General features: G+C 41.9%; 1 protein-coding gene across 2 annotated transcripts in view; it reads left to right on the top strand.

The window, feature by feature from the left end:
- CELF2 (CUGBP Elav-like family member 2) overlaps nucleotides 1-24,977 on the top strand; it is a 671,895-nt gene that overhangs the window by 287,539 nt on the left and 359,379 nt on the right. The gene's annotated exons all lie outside the window — the stretch shown is intronic.

The raw sequence follows: 24,977 nt of genomic DNA, 5'->3' as shown, positions 1-24,977 counted from the left end.
GCAGGAGATGTTGGCAACTGGAAACCTTTCTGATAAAAGGCTGCAAGAACAGTGGTGGGAGAATGAACGCAAGGAGCTCTCTCCATTCCTCCTAATGTGTAGTGTCTGAATCTTCCTTCCCCAAAACTTTATCTTTCAAACCACTTGAAGCCAGTACCCTTTGAGGCATTGAACCAGTGAACCACCATGTAATGCAAAAAATCCAACTGATTAGAATTCATGTTAGTACCTACCCAGTAGAAGCAATATGCAGGCAGACCTAGTTTTTGCATGTGGCTTTATTCTGCAATTTTTTACAGATTGAATGTCTGCGGCAACTTGTCAGATTATGTTTTGTTTTGTTTTTAGCAATAATGTATTTTAAAGCTAAAGTATGTGCATTGTTTTACATACTGTTATTACATACACTTGGAGAAGGGAATGGCAACCCACTCCAGTATTCTTGCCTGGAGAATCCCACGGATAGAGGAGCCTGGCAGGCTACAGTCTACAGGGTCGCAAGAGTCGGACATGACTGAGCGACTAAGCACACATTATACGCTTAATAGATCAGTGTCCACACACAGTCGGACACGACTGAAGTGACTTAGCGGCAGTAGCAGCAGCAGTACAAACATAACTTTTATATGCACTAGGAAGCCAAAAATTTTGTGGGACTCACTTTATTGCAACATTCACTTTATCACAGTCGTCTGGAACCAAACCCACAATATTGTCGAACTATGCCTGTGTTCTTAAAGCTAGTTGGTAGAACAGCCTGTCAAATGGAAACCTCTGTTTAATTGATACAACCATGCTTCACTGGGCGCAGTGAAAATTGAGATTCAGAATGGTGACCTAGAGGCAATGAAATATTTTGAAACACGTTGAATCATCAGAGAAAGATTAAAATATGTTGTTTTAGCATTAATAGTATTCTATTGTGTTCCATTTCTTGCAAATTGCTAATACATACCTAGTATTTTTGGTGATACTCTATTAAACTGAGTGTTTGATTTGACACAATATCCCATTTCCTAGCAGAGACTTCTTGTTACATCTGGCTGGTTGTTTTTGCTCAAGGCAGAGTTAGGTGTTTCTTATTTTTTATGGGGAACTTAATAGGCGTGCGTTAGAATCTGCCTCCTTTTTTTTTTTTTAATTGGGCATTAACTTTATAGACTGAACTACAGAAGGCACATTTTAGAGGGAGGTATTGTAACTGGTTGTGCCCTCAGCCAGACAACTAGCTGCTCCTAAGGATCTCAAAGCCTGGCATTCTCTGGCTAATGGGATAAAAAGAATCTTTTTCATTGCTCTGGTATCTTTTCCTATGTCTTGAGCACAGCCCCCAGCTCCTCAATGGAATTTGAATTCCAAAATAATCCCTCTTATAAGGAATATTTTTAGGCCTGAAGAAGGCCAAAGAGTTTCATTTGGAACTGAAATTCCTCTGTTCCCTGCCCCGTCCCACCCCCAAAATAGAGAAGAGGTAAGTTCTTCAAGTAGGTGAGGGGATTTGGACTTAATGATCTCAAGGTTTAAAAGAGACCCAAAGGAAAGCTGACCTCGTTTTATTGGCAGAAGATTACACTGTGTATTTATAGTTTGTGATATTGACTTCTTGAAGACAAAAACTAAAAATATATTGGGGAATGTTATCATGTTAAAGAAGGAATGTGTGACATTGCCATTCAGGTAAATTTCTTCATGTGACTAATTAAACAATGGTGGCACCAACACCAAAGATTTAGTTTTGGTTTTAGGGTTATTTATTTTTTTTAAGATGTTTGAAAAATATTTTGCACATTATTCAACTTGGGACTTTTAAGAGAATATTTCACTGCCTTCCTGGGTATACTTTCTTTTCTTTTTTTCCCCTTAGATCTTTTTTTTTTTTTTCCCCAATCAAATATGGATGAAAAACAAAAATTTAATCTAAAATTAGAAAAGGCTCTTTCTTCTCCCCCCTTCTCAATCCACAGGCCCCATGGATCCACATGATGAAGGTTTCAGGAGAAACAAGAGAGATGCTCATTACCACTCTCTCCGCCTGGCTCTGACTCCTCTTTCAGTCATCACACACAGGCTTTGAAGGGTTCTCGGAACCACTGATTGCTGTAGGACAGACTCATCGTTCTGCCCAAAGAGGCTGCCATGCTTGAAGTAACAGAGAAAATATACCTTCACAAGAAATCTCTTTTTCAACAACTTAGAATGAGGAGGGGGCTCCCCTGGTGGCTCAGACGTTAAAGAATCTGCCTGCAAGGCAGGAGACCCAGGTTCGATCCCTGGGTCAGGAAGATCCCGTGGAGAAAGGCAGGGCAACCCACTCCAGTATTCTTGCCTGGAGAATCCCATAGACAGAGGAGCTCAGCGGGCTACAGTCCTTGGGTTCCCAAAGAGTCTTTCACTTTTCAGACCGAGGAAGGCAGGGGAGGGAGGAGGGAGATGATAGGAGAAGAGGAGGAGACATAATCAGATATTTCTTCCAAGCCCTCCAGAGGTCATGCAGACCCTTGGCTCCTTCCACAGGCAGCTCCTCGCTGTTGCCCAGCCTTCTGATCCTCATCTTTTCTATGAGTAAATTCTGTTTTAGTCTACACTGGAAAAAAAATGTCCCTTCCCTTCCACACTTGAAGTTGTCATCTTCAATTTTGTCCCCTTAATGGGAGTCTTTAACATTTCTTGCCAATGAGGATTAGAGCTCTTCCTTGAAATTTGTCAGATATGTATGTACAGGCTGAAAACTGGAGACCCTTACGTGAAGGATGGGAGCAGGACCCACCCTGGCTAGCTTTTACCTGACAGTGTGAAATCTCTGCCTTGTTCCTCTTCTTATGGACCTAATTACAGGTGCATTATATCCGATATGTGTTTATTTTAAATTATTATTAATTTTTGGCTGTGCTGGGTCTTCCTTGCTGCATGTGGGCTTTCTCCAGCTGTGGCAAGCGGGGGCTACTCTGTAGTTGTAGTGCATGGGCTTTTCAGTGCGGTGGGTCTCTTGTTGCAGAGCACAGGTTCTATACACTCAGGCTTCAGTAGCTGTGGCACGAAGGCTCAGTAGCTGCAGCTCAAGGACTTTGGAGCACAGGCTCAGTGGTGCATGGGCTTAGTCGCCCCTCAGAATGTAGGATCTTCCTGGGCCAAGGGTCGAACCCATGTCCCTGGCATTGGCAGGCAGATTCTCAACCACTGGACCACTAGAGAAGTCACTAGAGAAGTCCTGTACATGTGTTTTTATTGATGAATTATTACTCTTGGGGGAGTTGTTAGTCATTGGTTTGTTGGAAAATGATAAGGTAGTTCATGACCAGGACTTAATTTATGACTTTGGGGTAAGAGTGCTAAATTGACATCAGAGTGAAGGTTGCAGGAAGAGGTAAAAGTGTCCATTGAAGGTGAAGGAGGGAATTTATCTTCCTAATATTGTCACCCTGAGCACAGGGAGCCCAATCTCAATGTAGCAGCGAAATCTCAACCTTTCCCGTTCTAGTATACATACCTACCCCCTGCAGACTCTTCATGAACAAGGCTATTGACTTCCTACCAAGTTCACAGTTGTCAAAAAAAAAAAAAAATCAGCAGATTCTCCCTTAGACCAAACTCTAAAATCTAAAACCATATGCTCCCACTCAGCCTGAAAGCATAAGTTAGAATCAAGGAGATATGAGACTAGATATCTTTCTTAGCATCTCAAAGCCTGGCCAACAAAAGAGAAATAGCAGCATTTGGATAATATGACTTTGCAGCTATTGAACAATTTTATGATTCAAAAATTTGGAAACTAGCATTCCTTTACTTAGTTACTAGGGAAATTCTAAAATCTTTCCTCAGGGCTCCCCCTTCCTCCACCCTGACTACGGTGTTCAGGATGAACTTAGCAGTGTCTGTAATAGTGCTTTATGTATATCAGACTCCAGCACTGAAAAAAAAAGTTATTTGGATGGATCTTATCACTGATTAGGGGGTAAACTGACCACTTTTGAAGGTGATTTAACATTTCAACTCTTTATGATGTCATTTGGTGCCCCAGAAAAGGTAATTTACTAAATGGTACTTTTGTAACGTAAAAGAATTAATGATCATCGAAAGTGAGCAAATTATTCCTTTTTCAGTTTTAGAATCAGGTCTAATAGAATTATATGTGAGGCCGTCCACCTTTCAAAGGGATTTGATTTTATGTCATTTCAGCGACTTAAAAAAATATCATCTGAAGAGCAAAAGAAAGCCTGGGGCTTTTGATTTGTCTGTTGTACGTTTTCAGACACATCTACAGAAGGAATAAGAAAATAGATTTTTTAAAATTTTAAGCTGAATGTGAACCTTCCCTTCTCATATTGTCATTTGAGAATCAACAAAATCATTAAGAGTCTCATGCAGAAGCAGTGCAACTCTTTACATCAAACAATAAAAATAATTACAATAATAACAGATATATACGTTTTGTATAACATTTCGGACTTTACGAAATGTTTTTCCATCCTACTGTCTCGCAGTGTCAATTATGAATTAGCTGTGAAGAACCTTTTTATTTTTCTGGTTGATATGGAAAGATTTTAGCTGGGCATGAAAAAACTTTCAGCTTTCACAGTGGTAAGATGCTGGCATGGTTTACTGAGAAAGACTGTGGAGCCGTCATTATCTTTGATGATGAAAGCAAAGTATATTTAGAGACACAATTAAATTTGCCTCTAACCCAATTCTTGGGGTCCAGGAAAAAAGGTTGTTGCTACTTTTCTCTTTTTACTAGAAGAATCTCCTACCTTTCCATCAATAAATATATATTCATAGGCAAATATTGAATCATATCCAATGTAGGTAAAGTACAGTAAATATGGTCCCCCTCTCTTTTTTAAATTTATTTTACTGAAGCATAGTTGATTTGCGATACTGTTAATTTCTGCTGTATAGCAAAGTGATTCACGTACAAGTGTATATACCTTTTCATATTCTTTTTAATTACTGTTTATCACAGGACATTGAACATAGTTTCCTGTGCTATAATAGAGCAGGACTTTGTTTCCTTTTTAATACTTTTTTAAATATTTATTTATTTGGCTGGGTCTTAGTTGAGGCATTCAGGATCTTCAGTCTTCCTTGTGGCATATGAAGTCTTAGCTGCAGCATGGGCACCCTAGTTCCCTGACCAAGGCTTGAACCCAGGACCCTGCGTTAGGAGTGAAGAGTCTTAGCCACAGGGAAGTTCCCAGGACCTTATTGCTTATCCATTGCCTATATAATATTGTAGTTCTCATCTCATAATCTCAGATTCCCAATCCGTTCCTCCCGTTCCCATTCTCCCGCTTGGTAACCACAAGTCTGTTTTTTTCTTTATTTTATTGATGTAGAGTTGATTTACAATGTTGTGTTAATTTCTGATTCTCCTCACTTTGGTATCATTTGACTGGGCTTCCCTCATGGCTCAGCTGATAAAGAATCCTCCTACGATGCAGGAGACCTGGGTTCAATCCCTGGGTTGGGAAGATCTCCTGGAGAAGGGAATGGCTGCCCACTTCAGTATTCTGGCCTGGAGAATTCCACGAACTGTATAGTCCATGGGGTTGCAAGGAGTCAGACATGACTGAGCAGCTTCCACTCACTCATTTGATTTGCACACATTTCATTTTTTATTATCTTATTAGTTTTCTGTTAACGTCATGTGTGTGAGTTTCCCCAATTTGATTGGAAACTTTTAATGAAACTCATTCTTGGAGTCACTTTTGTACTCTCTACAGGGATTATTACATATAGGACATTTAAAACAGTTTAATTGACCCATGATTGATACTGGGTTGGCTAAAAAGTTCATTTGGGTTTTTCCATAAGATGTTACAGAAAAACCCAAATGAACTTTTCAACCGATCTAATATAATAGCTTCAGTCGTGTCCGACTCTGTGCGACCCCATAGATGGCAGCCCACCAGGCTCCCCCGTCCCTGGGACTCTCCAGGCAAGGATACTGGAGTGGGTTGCCATTTCCTTCTCCAGTGCATGAAAGTGAAAAGTGAAAGTGAAGTCGCTCAGTCGTGTCCGACTCCTAGCGACCCCATGCACTGCAGCCCACCAGGCTCCTCTGTCCATGGGATTTTCCAGGCAAGAGTACTGGAGTGGGGTGCCATTGCCTTCTCCGCAATATAATCCCAGCCTGAAGACAGTAGATAGAGGAAGCAGTGGTTTCTGAACTTGATCCTGGATCAGAATCACCTAGAAACACAATTCTAGGCTCCACCCCAAGAGATTCTGATTTAGGAGGTATAGAGTCAGGCTAATAATTTGCATTTCTAATAATTCCCAGATGATGCTGATGCTACAGGTCCTGAGACCACACTTTGAGGATCATTGCATTAGATTCAGGTGTAAAGTTGCCTCCAAATTTTATTTGATGATATTTAAGATTTCTACCAATGTCTAGTTGGGAAGCCCTTTAAGAGCACAAAGCCACATTATTCATAGAAACAAATGTCATCAGGAACTTACTACTAAACCCACAAAAGACCTAAAAGAAATCCAGCTGAGCTGCAAATATATCAAGCTATATGAGTGAATAACTCTGATTAATGATAATGATAATTTTCAAAATGAAGATATATCCCACATCATTAGCACAGCTATTACCCAACTTATGAATGGATCATATTCCACCGTTTATTTGGGGTCTGTTGTATTTGGAACTTAGAATGTGTTTTGCCACAGAAGAATTGTGAGAAGCAATCCTAGCAAATGTCTAACTCATAATTCTCCCGAAGATAGTTCTAATAGTACCACAGGTCTTAACCCTGGGTTTCTAAGCGGACAAGTTTGGGGGTATAGCTTTATATCACTGCCAGCTGAAGAGGGTACCCAGATAGAATAGCAGCGAGGAAGGGGTGGATATTCTGTTTTGGACACGTTGAGTTCTTTGGCCCGTCCAGGTGATGCTCACCGCGCACAGCATTATGGGCGTATCCACAGCTCCACTATAGCCGACTCACAAATTACAGGTGCCCTCTCCGTTTGTCAGCCAGTGATAAGGGGAGCTCAAGGTGCCTTTCTTCCATAACCGGATCGATAGCACAGCCCACCGGAGCTGTTGAGTCCAGAGAGAGCTGCCCATCCTTCGTGTGTGTCAGCGGAGCGGGGGGACAGGCTTCCCACGTGGCGCTAGTGGTAAAGAACCTGCCTCCCAGTGCAGGAGACGTAGGAGACATGTTGCCAGGATTTCATCAGGAGAAAATGGGAAGGAGCCAGAAAAGGCTGAGAGAGTGGCCCACCTGCAGTGCATGCCCAACCCCGAGGGAAGGCAAGATTGGTGAAAGCGTCCCAGACCCACATGGAAGCTCTGGGTGGTCTTTGAGTGAACTTGCCTCCCAGAGCTGTCCCGTGTCTCCCAGGAACAGACCTGCCTTGACAGTCCTCCTGTGCTCAGTCTGTGGCTGGGAACAGACAGCGTGAAGTGTTATCTGGAGCACACACATGCAAGTGGACCTCAGAGCCTGGCCTCTGGGGACCCTTGGTCACTTGTGGCCCCTCTCCTGGGCTTTCTGTCCGGTGTGTTTCCTTCACATATACCAATAGCCAGAGCGTCCTGGGTCAATGAAAAGTTGTGCTTTGCAATGGGAATGGTTATTAAAGTCAAAAAAAAAGAAAAGAAAAATGCTTCATTATCTTCAATACTTTGAAAGTAGAGAGCAGAGACCATTAAAATCTGCCATGATCTGAAAATTTTACTTTAAGCCTACAGTTTCAGCCTGTCTGTCCCTCCGGACTGGTCTTAAGAACTGGGAAGAGGAGCAAAATGATCTGCCTTGGCCTCATTTTTCTCTCAGTGCTTAATGAAAGGGCAACAAAATGCCACGTAGCCTGCTGCCAGAGGGAGGGGGGAGGATGGGGGAGGGGGGAGGCTGGAAAAAGCACCAAGTGAGTAATTGCTACTTCATAGTCAAGAATTGGAAATGCATCTCTTTTTTTTAATTTTGATGGCTAAAATTTTCATTCTTTTGACCTAGAAAAAAAGTCTTGGCCTTTAAATGTGGAGCACCTAATTTTTCATTTTATAAATAATCTGTGTTCCATTCCACTGGCCGGAACGCGCGATGATGTTTAGAATACCAGCTGCCACCTAGCGATATTCCCAAAGTTAAATATACATGTATCATGCTGTATTTTAAATTATGTAAGTAATTTGCTTTCTGATTTCTGATGTTGAATTGGATAAATGAGAGTTTACAGTTCTCAAAACCCAATGACTTTTGTCTTTTGGAGGCTGTTTGTGGGAGGTGTGGGTGCACGGGGCTCAGGAGTTCTTTTAGACGACTTTTGAAAAGCTTAACTAATGCAGAAGTTCCTGTGATGGTGCAGGCGTATTGTATTCTAATTGTAGGGCTCTTCACACCCTGTTCCTTTAGGCTGAAAATAATGTGTCACAAAATGACAACCTATCCATGGCTTTTGCTTAAAATGTGATAAAAGCCATTCAGGCATCAGAGTGGGGCAGTTGCTGACTGTTCAGTATTACTTTTCTTGGTGAAGAATACATAGATTAAAGGTCAGGCCCTTATGGAAACTGATGAAGTTGCTAATTGTGTAGTTAAGGAGATACACTTCTAATGACTGGAGTTCAAATTAATAGCAAGATAATGACTTAAAGAATGAAAGACAATTTTTTTTTTTTTTTGGTCCTTGTTCAGAATGAAAATACATTAGACAGTTCTAATAATACACAAAGGAGATGAACAAAGAGCTTGTTTTTTCTGAGAGGAAGAACCGCTAAAATTATGATTACAATGACACGTGGATTCAGAGACAGTTTCAAAATGTGAGACTTGGGTGAACCCCGAAAGGCATGAAACAAAATCCAGTAAGTTGCAGGCTAGGGGTAGGCATTCCAGGGAATAGAAACAGGGAGGTGTTTCTAAGAACCATGACTTGCAGGGGCTTCCCGTGTTTCAGGAAGGTGCATTATCTTATGTGAAGTGGAGATTTAGCTGTTAAGATGTGCAACACAGGCTGTCCAGTAAGGTTAAGACTTTGCCTTCCAATGCAGGGGTTACGGATTTGATGCCTGGTTGGAGAGCTAAGGTCCCACATGCCTTGTGGCCAAACAATCAAAATGTGAAGCAGAAACAATATTGTAACAAATTCAATAAAGACTTTTAAAATGGTGTACACCAAATTTTTAAAAAAGAAAAAAAATAAATAAAGATGAGCAAAATCATGGCCTGTAGATGAACCAGTCTATGCCCTTGGTTTTTGTAATAATAAGGAACAAACTACCGACATTCCTATTTTGCCTCACATACTGAAACCCCCGCAGTATTCCATGCTGTGTCTTTCTGTCTGTCTGTCTCTCTCTCACTCACACATTCACTTATAGGCACACTCTTTCCTTCACTCTACCCAGAAAGGAAAGATGCTCTCTGTAGTTCTTTGCCTCAGAACATACATCAAGTAGAAATGCATTCCCTTCAGTTGTACATCTGAAGTAATATGTAGTTACTTGAGGTCTATTTATATAAGATTTTCCCACATAAATGGAGATGTTTACCCTTTGTTGTTGTTGTTCAGTTGCTCAGTCATGTCCAACTCTGCAACCCTATGGGCTGCAGCACACCAGGTTTCCTTGTCCATCACTATCTCCCGGAGATTGCTCAGATTCATGTCCATTGAGTCTATGATGCTATGATGTCATAGCATAGTCTATGATGCTATGAGTCTATGAGTCTATGGTCTCATCCTCTGCCACCCTGTCCTTCCAATGAAAGATACACACATTTAATGGTCCTGTTTTCAATAGGGTGTTGGTCAATGCTCATGTCATAGATTACCAATTTGCCACCTAATTAATAATTATTGTTTAAATACTTGTTTGGGGGTGGGAAACAACTTTCCCCAGCTGCTAACAGAGACTAACAATGAAATTTCATCAAGCAACTGAGTGAGGCAGGCTTCTGATTAAAGCAACATAGTTTCCATTTCTGCTATTATTTTTAATATGACTTTAGCTAAAGGATTGAAATGTAATGTTTAGAAGAAAACAGCTGAGAAGGTTCTGTTTATGCCATCTGCTGAGAACAGAAATGTTTTGCTGAAATGTCTTCTGAATACATCCAAACCTCAGTATTCATGTCTTCTCTAAAAACAGGAGCTAACTAGCAAGTCCTTGGTTCAAACTGCATAGACAAGAAAGCCTCTTAAAATCATTGTTTTTCAAACTGTGACCCAAAATACTGATTATTCCATACTTGTAGGTGGTAAACAGTAATCATCAAGAACGCACCACTTTCTCATTTAGAAAAAAGATGTCGTTCCAACAGGGTGGAAGCCGTCATCCTGTTTGGTCTGTGACTCTTCCCTCTCCAGATTCTGTTCCTGCATCGGTCATTTGATTCAGCTCCTAGCTCTGCATTAGCAAATTGCACCACGCGCGGCTTTTTCACTCCCGAGGTTTTAGTTGGTTTTGTCTGCTTATTCTCTTCAGTTCACCAAGTCAGCTATGTGTTTCTTCACTCTCCTTTTCTTTTTCATAGAAAACTTGAGGTGTGTCTCTTTAGAGCTTGGGAATCAAGTAATAAAATAGGGCCCTGACTTACAGATGAACAGACGGATGGAGAGGGTAGTCGTTAAGGATCCTGCATTCAATGAGCCACCCCATGCTGTGGAACCAGTGACATCCAATAGGAGACTGAGCTGCAAATGAAGAGCGCCAGGATCCCAGCCCCAGGTGTCCTTCCAGGGTTCACTCTGCCCCTCAGTGACTCCACACCTTTCCTTCTGACTCTGGTCTTTGGTGTGGCTTTCGTTTCCTGCATGCCTTTTTTCCCTCTGCTTCTTCGAAGAAGAGGCTACCTCTTCCGAATCAGAGGCTACCCCTTACAAGGAGTCCTGCCTGGTCCTCACAGGGAGTACCGAGCTCTTCCTCCTGTGTCTTCTCCGAGATGGTTTCTTTTATGGGAACTCCTCATCCCATATTATCTATCTATCTTAAGTCAGGTTTCTTTCCAGATCTTCAATCCCTTGCTCCAGCTTGTCCGTTGTGCCCCGTTCTCACACCCCCATGTGTTTTTGGCTTCTCTCTCTTTGGTTTTCCCTTCCAGCCTATAAATGTGTACAAAGCTCCAGTATCCTGAAACTGTCCTATCCTGGGTGTTTTTCTTTTGAAACCCAAGTCTCTTGAAAGAGTCATCAACATGCAGTGGTTTTTACATCCTCACATGTTATTTATTAGTTAATCCTGTCTTGTCCCGTCCTTACTGCTCCACTAAAATTGCTCTGATAAAGATGATCAATGACTTGCTGTTTGTCAAAATGTAGCCCTTATCGAGTTTTCGTACACTGGATCTCCCTGTGGTACTGATATCACAGGCAGTTTCTTGTATGGGGGAACTCACCCCAGGTTTCCTCAAAATATGCTCCAAGAAACATTAGTCTTGGGGAATATGAATAGGTTTTATATAAAATGAGTTCCATGGTCAGTTAATTTTAGAAAGCTTTACATACTATTATCATCTTTAAAGACTTGCACTGCAAATTAGCAAGCCAGTGTTAATCTGTAAAACTCATCTTATTAAAATACCAGGAATACCGTTTGGGAAATGCTGCCCCTCAACCTTGAACCCACCATTGCTGTGCTCTTCTGGTTCCAGGAGCCTCTGTGGCTCTCAATTCTGTCTCTCTTCCCCTCCCCGCTTGGGTATTTCCTAGCATTCTGCTTGGACCCACTGCTTTTCTTTCCTTATGTTCTCTCCTTGGAGAGCTTGTCCTCTCTGTGGCTTTAAGTACCTCCTACATATTGATGAGTGCCAGTATAGGTCTCCAGTTCTGAACCTCTCATCCACTTCAGACCCACATATCCAAGTTTCTACCCTGTTTCTCCACTTGCATGTTTCTTCACCTTGATGAATCAAGGCAATTCAAACCCAACTTGTCTGCAACTGATACGATTATTTCCATGTCCACCCTTCAGTTTTGCCCTGTTTCTGTCCCTGGCTATTAGTGAATGGTATTAGTGAATGGCACCCAGAGATTCCCCTTTGCTGGAAAGCATGGGAGCAGAGCTGATCTTGCCCATGACTTCCTCCCTACACTACAAAAAGTGTAGTCTGCACTACAAAACTCCCAACAAGAATGTCAAACAGAGGATGAAATGTTTCTTCAAGAGCAAAGAATACAGAAACCTAGGGAGTTGGCTGGACAAAGCAGAAGACACAGAGTATCCTCCCAGATGGAAATATGACTTCTGAGGCCCCAGCCCCCCAGGCCATGCATCACAGCAGAGTGTCACTCTACTAGGTGGAAGAACTTTATCTGTGACATTTTGAAAGGGTATTAAATCCTGGCACCCACCCACGCTGGGCTCTTCTGGAGACCGTGCCTGTGAGCCTGCCTACTCACCATGTGGAAGAGGCCCGGCATGAGTGGGAAGATCCGCCACCAGCTCTTTAAGGACAATCTTGATATAAAATGAGGACAGTTTGACCCAAGTTTTCTTCTTGAGTCCCCGGATCTGGCTGCCTTCCTGATTTGGGCTTTCGCTTTTCAGCTCCATTTCTGATCCCTTTCATGCATGTCATTCTTATTTTCTAATGAGGCATATAGTGATTCTATGGCAGGCTAGATAAATGGAACATCATGGGCTTGGAATCAGACACACCTGTATCTAAATTCCAGCTCTCCTATTTCAGCTCATGTGACTTTGCACAGGGCATTGAGAATTCTCTGTCAACTGGGGATAAAAATACCTTCTAGAGGAGCCATGAGGCTTAAATGAGATCACTCACATTAAGTGTCATGCACATAGCAGTCATTTACTATGGTAAATAACAGCATACTACTAATGGTGCTTACTCTCACTTCGTATGTTGAATCCATATTTATTTTCCCTGACTGCATTTCTTCTGCACCCCTTCCTTTACCAGTACTGGCAGATCACTTATATAAATATTATAACTCATGACTCCACTGAAACATTCTCATCTTCATTAAAAGTTTTCACGTAATTTCCTAAGTGCTGGGAAGGTGTTAGAGAGAGTAAGCCTGAAATTCAATACTTAGATAAATAAAAAGTCCAAGATGTTTAGAGTCTCCCTAAGATAAACCGGATTTGGGTTATAAAGCCCTATTTGAGTCTCTCACATAATAAGAAATCTATGAAATGTAATTGATCAAACTCAAGGAGATGCAGAGTCATATGGTCTCTGCTGGGATTTGAACTTGAGGCTTAAATCAGCCTAGGCAAAGCAAACCTGAAGCTTAGGTACTAAGCTCTGCCCTCTGGCTATGTGATTATATATAGCAATTTCCTATCAGTGAAAGGAGAAGAAATGCTTGCTGAATTGCTCTTTTCCCTGGTCCCACCTCTCAACTATAACTAAGTTGAGTGTAAATGAACAGCGTGACCTGCCTAGTCAAGTGTTGATAAACCAAAACCGAAATTAGTTTCCAGATCATTATGTGGAGTCAAACTTCTGTTTTTACCATAAAGGTAAAGCAGTGATTTTACCGTGCTGTGACTCAAAGATTTATCTTTCCTTATTGGCAGAACTCTGTTTACATATTTATCTGAAAATGAGTAATAGTCACTGGTTAGCAACAGTGGATAGACGGTGGAAGAAAGCCAGAAGTTTTTAGTTTTCACAGGTAATAAAGCACAATGGTATCTCTCGCCTCCTTTCTGACTGTGTGACATGGAACGCATTGCTCAAGTGATTTATTTTCCCCAGTGAAAAGATCCAGGGATCAGAAGTTTGAAGACTTTTTCTCTAATGACAGGTCCACAAACTGAGCGTTCAATTTCAATTTCTTTTTTTTCTCACCGTAGAGTTAGAACAACATCTAGCTCGTGGAGATCTTGGACATGAATTTGTTGTGTGGAATAACATTCATAGGTGATTGCCTGAAAGGAATATGATGTCATTGTAAGCTAACATTTTTGCACGCTTCCTAAATGCCAAGCAATACCTTACATGCATTTGAGTATGTGGTGGAAAGCAGATCCCATACTCCTGTTTTGTAGATAAGGAATCATTGGCTCCTGGTGGTAAATAACATGTCCAAAGGGTCCTAGTTGCTCACTGATTAAGCCAAGTCTAGAATGTGGGTCTTCTGCCTGAGAAAAATTAGAACTATCTGACGCTTCTCAGCGTTGTGAGACGATGCGGCAGACAGAGTAACTTGTGACGATGCGGCAGACAGAGTAACTTGTGTCTGCATTTATCTTCATGATGTCTTGTCTCTGGTCAGGCTTGGGGATTCTTTTTACTTTAAGCTGTTTTACCCTTTCCTTTCCCATGCCTTTAGTTTTGGGGAGGAGGACTTGAAATCACCCTTCATTTTGTTCCCTTTTTCTTCTATTCCCTTTTCAGGATTCAAGACCTGATTCCACTTTCTAGTCCCAAGTTTCTAACCAATCACATGGCACAGTGCCCTTAGTGAGGCTTTGGAAACTGCAGAGCACTTGTAGACACAAGGAACTGGTGATCATCAGCACGATGGCTGACCTTGCAATTCAGACCACAGTTCCACGTTCATTTATGCTGAATGTCATCTTCCCTTGTCTTGTAGGATCTGGCTTTGAGAAATGTCCCCTCTCCTCCCTTGAGGGAATTCAAAATGCAACCCTGGGTCTCTCTCTGGACCCCTGCCATGTACATGTCAATTTTTATCACTTGCTGTGCATTTTCTAGGAAACTGTCCTTCCGTCTGCTCTGCTCAGCCATCGTGTTTTCTGCTGTTCCCATCACTGAGTTATTTTTGAGCACAGATCCCACCTACCTGTCTGTGTCTCGGAGAGGTATTCCTGCCCCTAGGAAGTTCCTCCTGGTTAATCCCCTTCTGTCAGGAGCACTGCCTGACTGGGACCAACTCTTGACAGCATCCTAGGCAAATGCCTGCAGAAACCTGCCTGGAGCCGCAGGCGGAGTCCAGAGCCCCGCACCGTGTCTGGTGCTCCTTTTGGAAGTTGAGATGAGCCGATTCTTCTGGAAACTGCTGTGAGGGGAAGCTCTTCACAAGTCATTTTGTTATTCAAAAGGAACAGTGAGAGCCTAGAACATCTGTTGTTTCAAACGTGCTGACACGGACACTTAGGGATGCGACGGGTCCAATGACGTGTGTGGTATTTCCAAATACTCTCATCGGCAAGGACTATTTTAGTCTCTGGGTAATATTGTACATGGTAGACTCATCATTGACATCTGGCTGGTTCATATGTAACCACTGAAATCTTTCAAAACAAAACTGTTGCAAAGGATATTTAAACCCAGAATGTCACTTGGGAATAAAACGTTCCCTTCTCTGACTGTCTTTCCTGGTGTGAAATGTAGACATTTTAAAGATTAGGAGGGAGTCAATTTGGATACTCCGAAGCACAAAAATGGAAAGAAAGCCTTATTCTGAATGTCATCCTCTTCTGAAATTATAGAGGGGGAGGAATTGTGCAGTTTTAAAAAGGGAAATGGAAGGACTGTGTACTCTTATTTGTTCAGTTTATTCAGGTACCTCGTTGCCTACTTGATGGTTCACTGTCCTGTGGCCTGGAATTAGACTGGGTTCACTTTGAACTGCACCCACTGCCTCATAGCTATATGATCCTGAATGTGGTATCTGACTCATCAGGGCTCAGAGTCTTCCTCTGTAAAACTGAGGTATCAGTAGCTCCACGTCTCCTGGAAGTGCTGTAGGAATAAATATCTTGCCTACAAAGAGTTAAACCCAGTGCCTATGCAGTAAATGCTCAATAAATGCCAGCTGCTATTTTGCTATTACATGGAAGTAGATGTACCCAAGAAGGTATAAGCAGTTTTTGTTCCAGATTTTTTTCCCCAAAGAAACGTAGTTAACATTAAATGAGACTTTTTTGAGGTTGATAAGAGATTTATAGAAAATGTTCCTATGAAATCACCATACTTGACTCCTCTTGAAATTATATGGCTCAAAAATCAAAACAAAAGAACAGCTCTTGAAACATTTCCAGGCTTTCAGTTTGACCCCATTGTTTTTGAGTTATTCAAAAAATGGATATCCAGCAGGATCCTAATGCTTTGCAAAGTCAGTCTCTGTCATAGTTTAACCATTTTACCACCTTCTTGCAGTTCTGATAATGTAGGTCTTGTGGGAGTATTGATCAAATGGCAAGCAGACAAAATTGGCTTCTTTTTAGAAAGTTGTGTTAAAAAAGTAGTCTAGCTCAAGATTTTTTTGTTTATATTTATGTTTTTTTATCAATGACCTCAACTGGTGGCAGATTAGGAAGGCAAGCACTGAAGCATTCCTGATAATTTTCTTTATGGATCTCTGAGGTGGTTTGTATATTTTTAAGACATAAATGTGATGGATGACTGGCAGTACAGTATAATCAGCATCCAAAATGATTGAATTTGAGCTCAAAAGTTGTGTCCTATATGCCAAGAATGCAATAAAAGCTACTGCAAATACTATAGTGGCTTGTGAATGGGAAGACTAGAGGCCTATCTAGCAATTGCCTAGGAAGAGGGAGCTGGGAGAAATCGGCAAGGTTCAAAAGCCACCAGTGATGCTGGAGGCTTTATGCTAGCAAATTTGGAAAACTCAGCAGTGGCCACAGGACTGGAAAAGGTCAGTTTTCATTTCAATCCCAAAGAAAGGCAATGCCAAAGAATGCTCAAACTACAAACTACTGCACAATTGCACTTATCTCACACGCTAGTAAAGTAATGCTTAAAATTCTCCAAGCCAGGCTTCAACAGTACATGAACCATGAACTTCCAGATGTTCAAGATGGATTTAGAAAAGCCAGAGGAACCAGAGATCAAATTGCCAACATCCGTTGGATCATCAAAAAAGCAAGAGAGTTCCAGAAAAACATCTATCTCTGCTTTCTTGACTATGCCAAAGCCTTTGACTGTGTGGAGCACAACCAACTGTGCAAAATTCTTAGAGATGGGAATACCAGACCACCTGACCTGCCTCTTGAGAAATCTGTATGCAGGTCAAGAAGCAACAGTTAGAACTGGACATGGAACAACAGACTGGTTCCAAATTGGGAAAGGAGTGTGTCAAGGTTGTATATTGTCACCCTGCTTATTTAACTTATATGCAGAGTACATCATGAGAAATGCTGGGTTGGATGAAGCCCGAGCTGGAAGCAAGATTGCTGGGAGAAATATCAATAACCTCAGATATGCAGATGACACCACCTTTATGGCAGAAAGTGAAGAAGAACTAAAGAGTCTCTTGATGAAAGTGAAAGAGGAGAGGGAAAAAATTGGCTTAAAACTCAACATTCAGAAAACTAAGATCATGGCATCTGGTCCCATCACTTCATGGCAAATAGATGGGGAAACAGTGGAAACAATGAGAGACTATTTTGGGGAGCTCCAAAATCACTGCAGATGGTGACTGCAGCCATGAAATTAAAAGACAGTTACTCCTTGGAAGGAAAGTTATGACCAACCTAGATAGCATATCAAAAAGCGGAGTCATTACTTGCCCAATAAAGGTCCGTCTAGTCAAAGATATGGTTTTTCCAGTGGTCATGTAGGGATGTGAGAGTTGGAGTATGAAGAAAGCTGAGCGCTGAAGAACTAATGCTTTTGAACTGTGGTGTTGGAGAAGACTCTTGAGAGTCCCTTGGACTGCAAGGAGATCCAACCAGTCCATCCTAAAGGAGATCAGTCCTGAGTGTTCATTTGAAGGACTGATGTTGAAGCCGAAGCTCCAATACTTTGGCCACCTGATATGAAGAGCAGACTCATTAGAAAAGACCCTGACGCTGGGGAAGATTGAGGGCGGGAGGAGAAGGGGATGACAGAGGATGAGATGGTTGGATGGCGTCACCGACTAAGTGGACATGAGTTTGGGTACCCTTCGGGAGTTGGTGATGGACACGGAAGCCTGGCATGCTGCAGTCCACGGGGTCGCAAAGTGTCGGACACGACGGAGTGACTGAACTGAACTGAACTGATGCTGGAGGCTGTTGCCCTAAGCCTGGATGCTGAAAGGAGGAGAAAAAGACTTATGAAAAGAGAAAGGGGCAGTATTAAAAACCCAGTGTCCAAACAATGTCAGTATTGCTGATGCATATGAGGAAAATTAACAGAGAGCAAATTCATGAGCAAAGAGAGCCTTATGTAAGCATATTTCACGCCTTTTGAGAAGTCAGGAAGAAAACAATTTTGGCTCCTTGGCAGGACACAGCTCCTGATTACCGTGCAGCCCGTATCCAGGAGTCCAGGCTTCTTGTTTTCCAAACCTAGAAACTGTCTTGCACGTTCTAGCCAGTTCTCTGCCTTAGAAATTTTCCCGTCCACTTTCTGGCCTGAGGTTTGGCCACCATTTTCCAGGAGGAAAAAAAAAATGGCTGAAACACAGCTGCCTGTGAGCAAGGAAAGACGAGACAGAGCATACTTGGGGTCCTGCCTCCGCACCCGTGTTTTGCTGCGGTGATTCTCTTCTCTTGGCTCTGGGCAGGCGTCTTCCAAATAAGATGAAGCCCAGAGAGTCACTGATCAGCAAACTGCAAATTGTAAATCCAAGAAGGCGCTTTAGGGGAGAGTCACGGGAATTGCTTAAATAATCTTCGATGATAGTAAATAACAATTATCATAGGAATCGGGTGGGATTGTAGCTCTGCAATTTGCCAAGTTCTCAGCTAAAGAGCAATTCAGACTTTGAGATTCCTGGAGAAGCACAACTACATCAGAACATATTTGGTAAAACTACTGAAATGGTGGGGGTCAGGAGTAGGGGGAGAGATGGTGGAGGATTAATAATAATAAACAGGAAGAGAAAAATTCTGTAATGGCAGAGATTTTAGTAACAATGTTTTGGTCCCTTTTTGATAAAAAGAGATTATTTTTCAATGGCATGGTTGTTTTGAGAAAGTGAAAGGGCAGTATTTTTAGGGAGAACATGGAAATCACTTGTAGAGGCAAAGCTAAAGGTGATAAATAAGAAGGCACTCAGCAAACCAGGACCCTGGGTTCATAATTCAACAAAGAGACATCTGACTTTTTTCTGATAAGTTGCTAAAAACAGAGGAAAGGGAGAAGAATACAAGGAAAGAGAGAGAAGAATTGTAATAGCTTTAAATGTCAAAGAACGATAAAGCAGTGAAGCAGTCCAGGTTACACTGAACAGATTTTTAAGTGGATGTGCAGTATTGATAACTATAGGCGCTGTGTTGCACAGCAGATCTTTAGAATTCTAGGTGTTCATCTTGCATGACTGAAACTACATGAGCAACTCGCCACTTCATCCTCCTGAGTCCCTGACAACCACCGTTCTGCTCTCTCCTTCCGTGAGTCTGACTATTTTAGACATTTCTATCTATAAGTGCAGTCACACAGGACTTGTCCTTCTGTGACTGGCTTATTTCACTTCATAAGATCCTCAAGGTTCATCCATGTTACCACATATTGCAGGACTCTTTTTAGGCTGAATAATATTCCATTGTGTAGGTGTGTGTGTGTGTGTGTGTGTGCACATTTTCTTTCTCCATTCATCCATTAATGGACATTAGGTTGTTCCCGGAGAAGGCAGTGGCACCCCACTCCATTACTCCTGCCTGGGGAATCCCATGGACGGAGGAGCTTGGTGGGCTGCAGTCCATGGGGTCGCTGAGGGTCGGACACGACTGAGCGTCTTCACTTTCACTTTTCACTTTCATGCATTGGAGAAAGAAGTGGCAACCCACTCCAGTGTTCTTGCCTGGAGAATCCCAGGGACAGCGGAGCCTGGTGGGCTGCCGTCTATGGGGTGGCACAGAGTTGGACATGACTGAAGCGACTTGGGGGCAGCAGCAGCAGGCTGTTTCCACATCTTGGCTGCTGTGAGTAATGCTGCAGTGAACGTGGCCCTTGTGGTACAGAACATGCCTACCAGTGTAGGAGGTGTAAGAGACGTGGATTCAATCCCCGGGGTGGAAGATCCCCTGGAAAAGGGCGTGGCAACCCACTCCAGTATTCTTGCCTGGAGAATCCCATGGACAGAGGAGTCTGGCGGGCTACAGTCCCTAGGGTTGCAAAGAGTTGGACACGACTGAAGCGATGTATACTCATGCATGCATGAACGTAAGAGTATGGATATTTCATTGAAATTCTGGGTTCAGTCCTTTTGGCTACCCAGAAGTGGGCTTGTTGGATCATTGTTGCTGTTGTTGTTTTGTTGTTAAGTCACGTCCGACTGTTTGTGACTCCGTAAACTGTAGCCTGCCTGTCTCATCTGTCTGTTCGTGGGATTTCCCAGGCAAGAATATTACCATTTCCTTCTCCAGGGGATCTTCCCTAAACAGTGATCGAACCCATGTCTCCTGCATTGGCAGGCAGATTCTTTACCACTGAGCCACCAGGGAACCACCTTGTTGGATCACATGGTGGTTCTCTTTTTAATTTCTTTGGGAACCCCTATTTTTAATAGACACTGTGCCTTTTTCCAGCTGCCATCTATGGGGTCGCACAGAGTCAGACACAGCTGAAGTGACTTAGCAGCAGCAGCAGTGCCTTTTTCCATTCTCAGCTATAGTGTACAGGATTCCAGTTTCTCCACATCCTTACCATTACTTGTTATCTTTTTTTTTTTTATAATAGCCTCCTTAGAAGTGTGAGGTGATATCTCATTTTCTGATTTGCATTTCTCTGGTGTTTAGTTCTGGTGAGCATCTCTTCATGTACCTGTTGACCATTTGTTCTATGTCTTCTTTGGAAAAATGTCTGTTCAACTCTTTAGCCTATGTTTTAATCCAGTTATTAGTTTTTGTTTTGCTCCTGAATTATAGGCGTTCCTTCTAAATTTTGGAAACTAGCTCCTTATCAGATACAGGGTCTGCAAATATTTTCTCCTGTTGTGTAGGTTGCTCTTTCATTCTGTTGATCGTGTCCTTAGCTGTGCCGAAGTCTGGGGGCTTTTATCTCACACACACAAAAGCCAGCTCAAAATGGGTTACAGACCTAAACGTGAGACCTGAAATGGAAAGACTCCTGGAAGAAAACAGAAGAGAAAAACTTCATGACATCGACCTTGGCAACGATTTCACAGACACGACACCAAAGGCACAGGCAGCAAAAGCAAAAATAGACGCACGGAACCACATCGAGCCCGGTTTCCACTTTATTTTCTACTTTTCCAGGGTCTCTGCTGGTGACTCTGCTTTGTTGCACTTTTGAGCTTCTCTTCCTAATCACTGAGATTTTTTTTTTTTCTTTACAGATGTAACTGCTCATCTGAAAGAAGCTGTGTCTTTTTTTCCTTTGCTCCCAAGACAGTATCCATCTTGTTTCACAAGGCATGTTATCTTCAAAGGCCTTCTTGGACCTTCGCTCTGGTGTGTCTCTATTTGGACTTTCTGCGAAGCCCTCATTCTTTGCGGCCTCGTTCTCGTACTTATCACTTAACTGCCTCTGCTCAGCTGTGCTGGCCATCTGGATGGTTCTTAAAAACTGCCAATAGACTCAGAAATCTGCACTTGCTCTTCTCAGGGCTCATATTCTCTTTCTTATATGCCTCTTTCTCTCTCTCTCGTTCATCTTTTCCAACAAAGATGGTCACAAAAACCCTGAACCACTAGTGCACAAGGGCTGTGGGTTACTGGTACCCCAGGGCCCTCGTGACATATCAGCCGAATTCTCAGAGCTGATATAGATCAGTGTCCAGTAAGTTTGTTGAATGAATGAATGAATGCTTTGCACATGTTTTATTCCCTTCTTCTCATCTGGGATTCCACTTTATGATATAGACTTCTGTGAAATGCCTCTCATCAAAGGTCTTTTTTCTCTGTAGTCTTTGTGGCTGTTGGAGTGATGTGATCTGTTTGAAGGCTGAGCAGGGAATAAACTTCTTAAACTTCACCCACCTGTCAAAACATTTATTGGCTTGTACCTTGCACTTAGCAATCCTCTATTGATACTGCATTTTGAGAGCACTGAAAAGCAATAGCTGGAAAAAATAGGATGCATGTAGTCTAATGTAGTCAAGATTGGAGAATCAGCACCTACAGTAATTTTCACAAGTTCATGAATGTCTCAGAGGCATTCATGCATTTTTTAAATCCCAGGTTTCTCTACCTGTTTTACAAATAGCAAAGATGTGCAAAGTTGTCTTTTGTTCATGCATGCGTTGTTTTCACTGAAAAGCAGGTATTTTGAACAGAGCTACTCCCCTTTCTAGGACATCAGTGATTTTATTATATTTTACACTAACCCTTTGCCACTGAGAGATTATAGAAATGATAAGAACAGCTAACGTTTCTGTGCACACTCTTGTGCCAGGCATTGTGCCAAGGTCTTTTTCAGGAATTTCCTCGTTTAATTCTATTAAGGAGGTAAAATTATACTCTTCTCATCTGAGAATTGAGAAAATGGAGATTTAGAGGGACCACTCAGGATTTACACTGTGATCTGTCACATCTCTAAGCCTCTGCTCCTAACTGCTTGGTAGGTGACCTCCTCTACTTCCTGGCATAGGTGGAGGTGTAGGAGGTCTTACAATGACCCAGAACCCCCCTTTCTCATGCATGTGCCTGACGTTATATTTCTAAACCGACAAAAGAAAACCAGCCTTCAAACTCACTTGGGAAATGAGTCATTAGCTGCTACAGAAATGTACGAACCTAGCCATCCTGGGGGCAGAGCTGAGGTTAATCAGCTTGTGGGTCCTTTGGAAAAGAGATGGGAGGACAGAACCCAGCCCTGCCAGGCTAGAGGTCCAGGAGGGAGGGGGGTGAGGCCAGAGCAAGACGGAATGAGGGCCAGGCAAGAGCTTCTCATCAGCTCTGAGGATGAGAAAACGTACCTAATGCCTTCTTACTGCCCTGTGCTTTCAGCTTTGATCTGAAGGGAAGAAGTCGGTTCTGTGTCCAGACCAGATTCATTTATGACCTGAGGCATATTCATCCAGTCAACTCAAGGATTACAATTTCCCACCACTACTTGAAAGCTAATTAGTTTATCAAGCACTTGCCACTTTTCGTATTCTTGTTCAGAACTACCCGTAATCTTCAATTTCTAAAATGCTTTTGGTTTTGAAGTGACTTTCATTTCTCTTGGTTCACTAGAGCTTTCTTCACTTATTTTCATGTTTGAAATTGTATGGGAATACTGTGCTTCTGGATTTATTCATTTAAATTGTCAGAAGTTGTGTTGTCATATGCTGAAGAAGTCCCTTCCGGTTTTGCTGTATTGATGGGGTTATTAACCCTTTACTGGCTTGAGGACTGCGTCTTAACCCAGCAGTTTAGCTCAGGGCTTCCCTGACAGCTCAGTAGGTAAAGAATCTGCCTGCAATGCAGCAGACCCTGGTTCAATTCCTGGGTCAGGAAGATCCTTTGGAGAAGGGATAGGCTACCCATTCCAGTATTCTTAGGCTTCCCTTGTGACTCAACTGGTGAAGAATCCACCCTCAGTGAGGGTGACCTGGGTTGGATCCCTGGGCTGGGAAGATCCCCTGGAGAAGGGAAAGGCTACCCACTCCAGTATTCTGGCTTGGAGAATTCCATGGACTGTATAGTCCATGGGGTTGCAAAGAGTCAGACATAACTGAGCAACTTTCGCTTTTCACTTTAGCTCAGGGATTAATTTTTTCAGTGATTTAAACTCCTTTTAAATTATTTTTCTTCCAGTTTTTTTCAGGAGGCATATTCAGACCCTTGGACCACTTGTACAAAATGAAATTATTAAGTAAAATTAGAGATACATTTGACTGATGTACTTTCTACTTAAGTATCATGCATTCCCATTCAGCATTACATACACACATCATAGTAAAATAAACAAAGGGTGTTTGGGGGTAGTATTCAGTAGGTAACTTGTACCTAAATTGACACATCCTCTCTAACCTAATGGTTTATGTGGCTGACTGGATTAGGGACTGAGGAAAAATGAAATTAGCCTTTAGAACAAAAGAGCAGACACGTGGATTTTCTACTGGACTTGCTGATTCAATCTACAATTTTTGCAGAAGGTCTATAGAAGCCCTGTGCTGTGGTAGGTATTATTGTGGAAGTGTGTTTTTAAATATTTTGGTATCTGATTTGTTTATTCATTTTGGCTGTGCTAGGTCTTCCTTGTGGCATGAGAAGTCTTAGCTGGGACATGTGGAATCTCATTCCCCAAACAGGTATAGCACCCAGGGCCCCTGCATTAGGAGTATGGAGTCTTAGCCACTGGACCACCAGGGAAGCCATGAGGACAAAAACGTTTTAATGTAACTTTTGAATCTTGCCCTTTATGCTTTAAAAACCAGCATTTCACTTTGCTTATAAGCTCTGAGCTCAATTACTGAACTCAAGTGGGGAATGGAAGACTCACTCATGGGAGTTTGATTCTTTTTAAGACCTCAGGGTGGAAGAGATCGTGGTGAGAAACAGTAACACTTAAATAGAGTATATTATGTGATAGGTTCTTAACATTTGTTCAATCATTTTATCTTTTCAGCATTCATTATCCCCAATTTACAGATGAGGAAATAGTTCCAGATAAGAAACTTGCTCAAGAAAACAGAAAGATGGTCACTGAGTCTGAATTTGATTCAAGCTCTGTCTTACTCTAAAACCTGTCTTCTTACTGGTACTTTTCATATCCAATCATAAAATATAAAATTAAATAAGGTTTTGATAGCTTTTTAATATGCTCAATGCAGGAGGCCAAATAGAATAATTAAGAGTCTAAAATAGCTATTTTGCTTTGACTATTTGGCATATTTAACTGTCTACAGTTACGAGTTAAATGGATAATTGTTAAGTCTCTAAATTACTTTAGGTTATGTGGACATAAGCCTGACACGGTCTTATTCTGACTCTAATTATATTTAATTTCATATCCCTAATAGCTCTTTGTCTGTGGCTATCCTGGAGGAGAGGGAAAGGTACATTTTGAGGATGTCTTTCATTGTGATGTTTGGTAATCCTTAGACAAGACAGGTATTACCCCCTTTAAAGAAATTCCATACAGAAAAGTCAGGCTTACAGATACAAACAAGTCTTCTCTCGTAAAGGAATGCACCACAAATTTAATTTAAATTAATTAGTAAGTATATTTAAAATATTA

This window comes from Bos indicus, chromosome 13, assembly GCF_029378745.1.
Source record: "Bos indicus isolate NIAB-ARS_2022 breed Sahiwal x Tharparkar chromosome 13, NIAB-ARS_B.indTharparkar_mat_pri_1.0, whole genome shotgun sequence".
Lineage (NCBI taxonomy): Eukaryota > Metazoa > Chordata > Mammalia > Artiodactyla > Bovidae > Bos > Bos indicus.
This window is presented reverse-complemented; position numbering and strand designations above follow the sequence as displayed.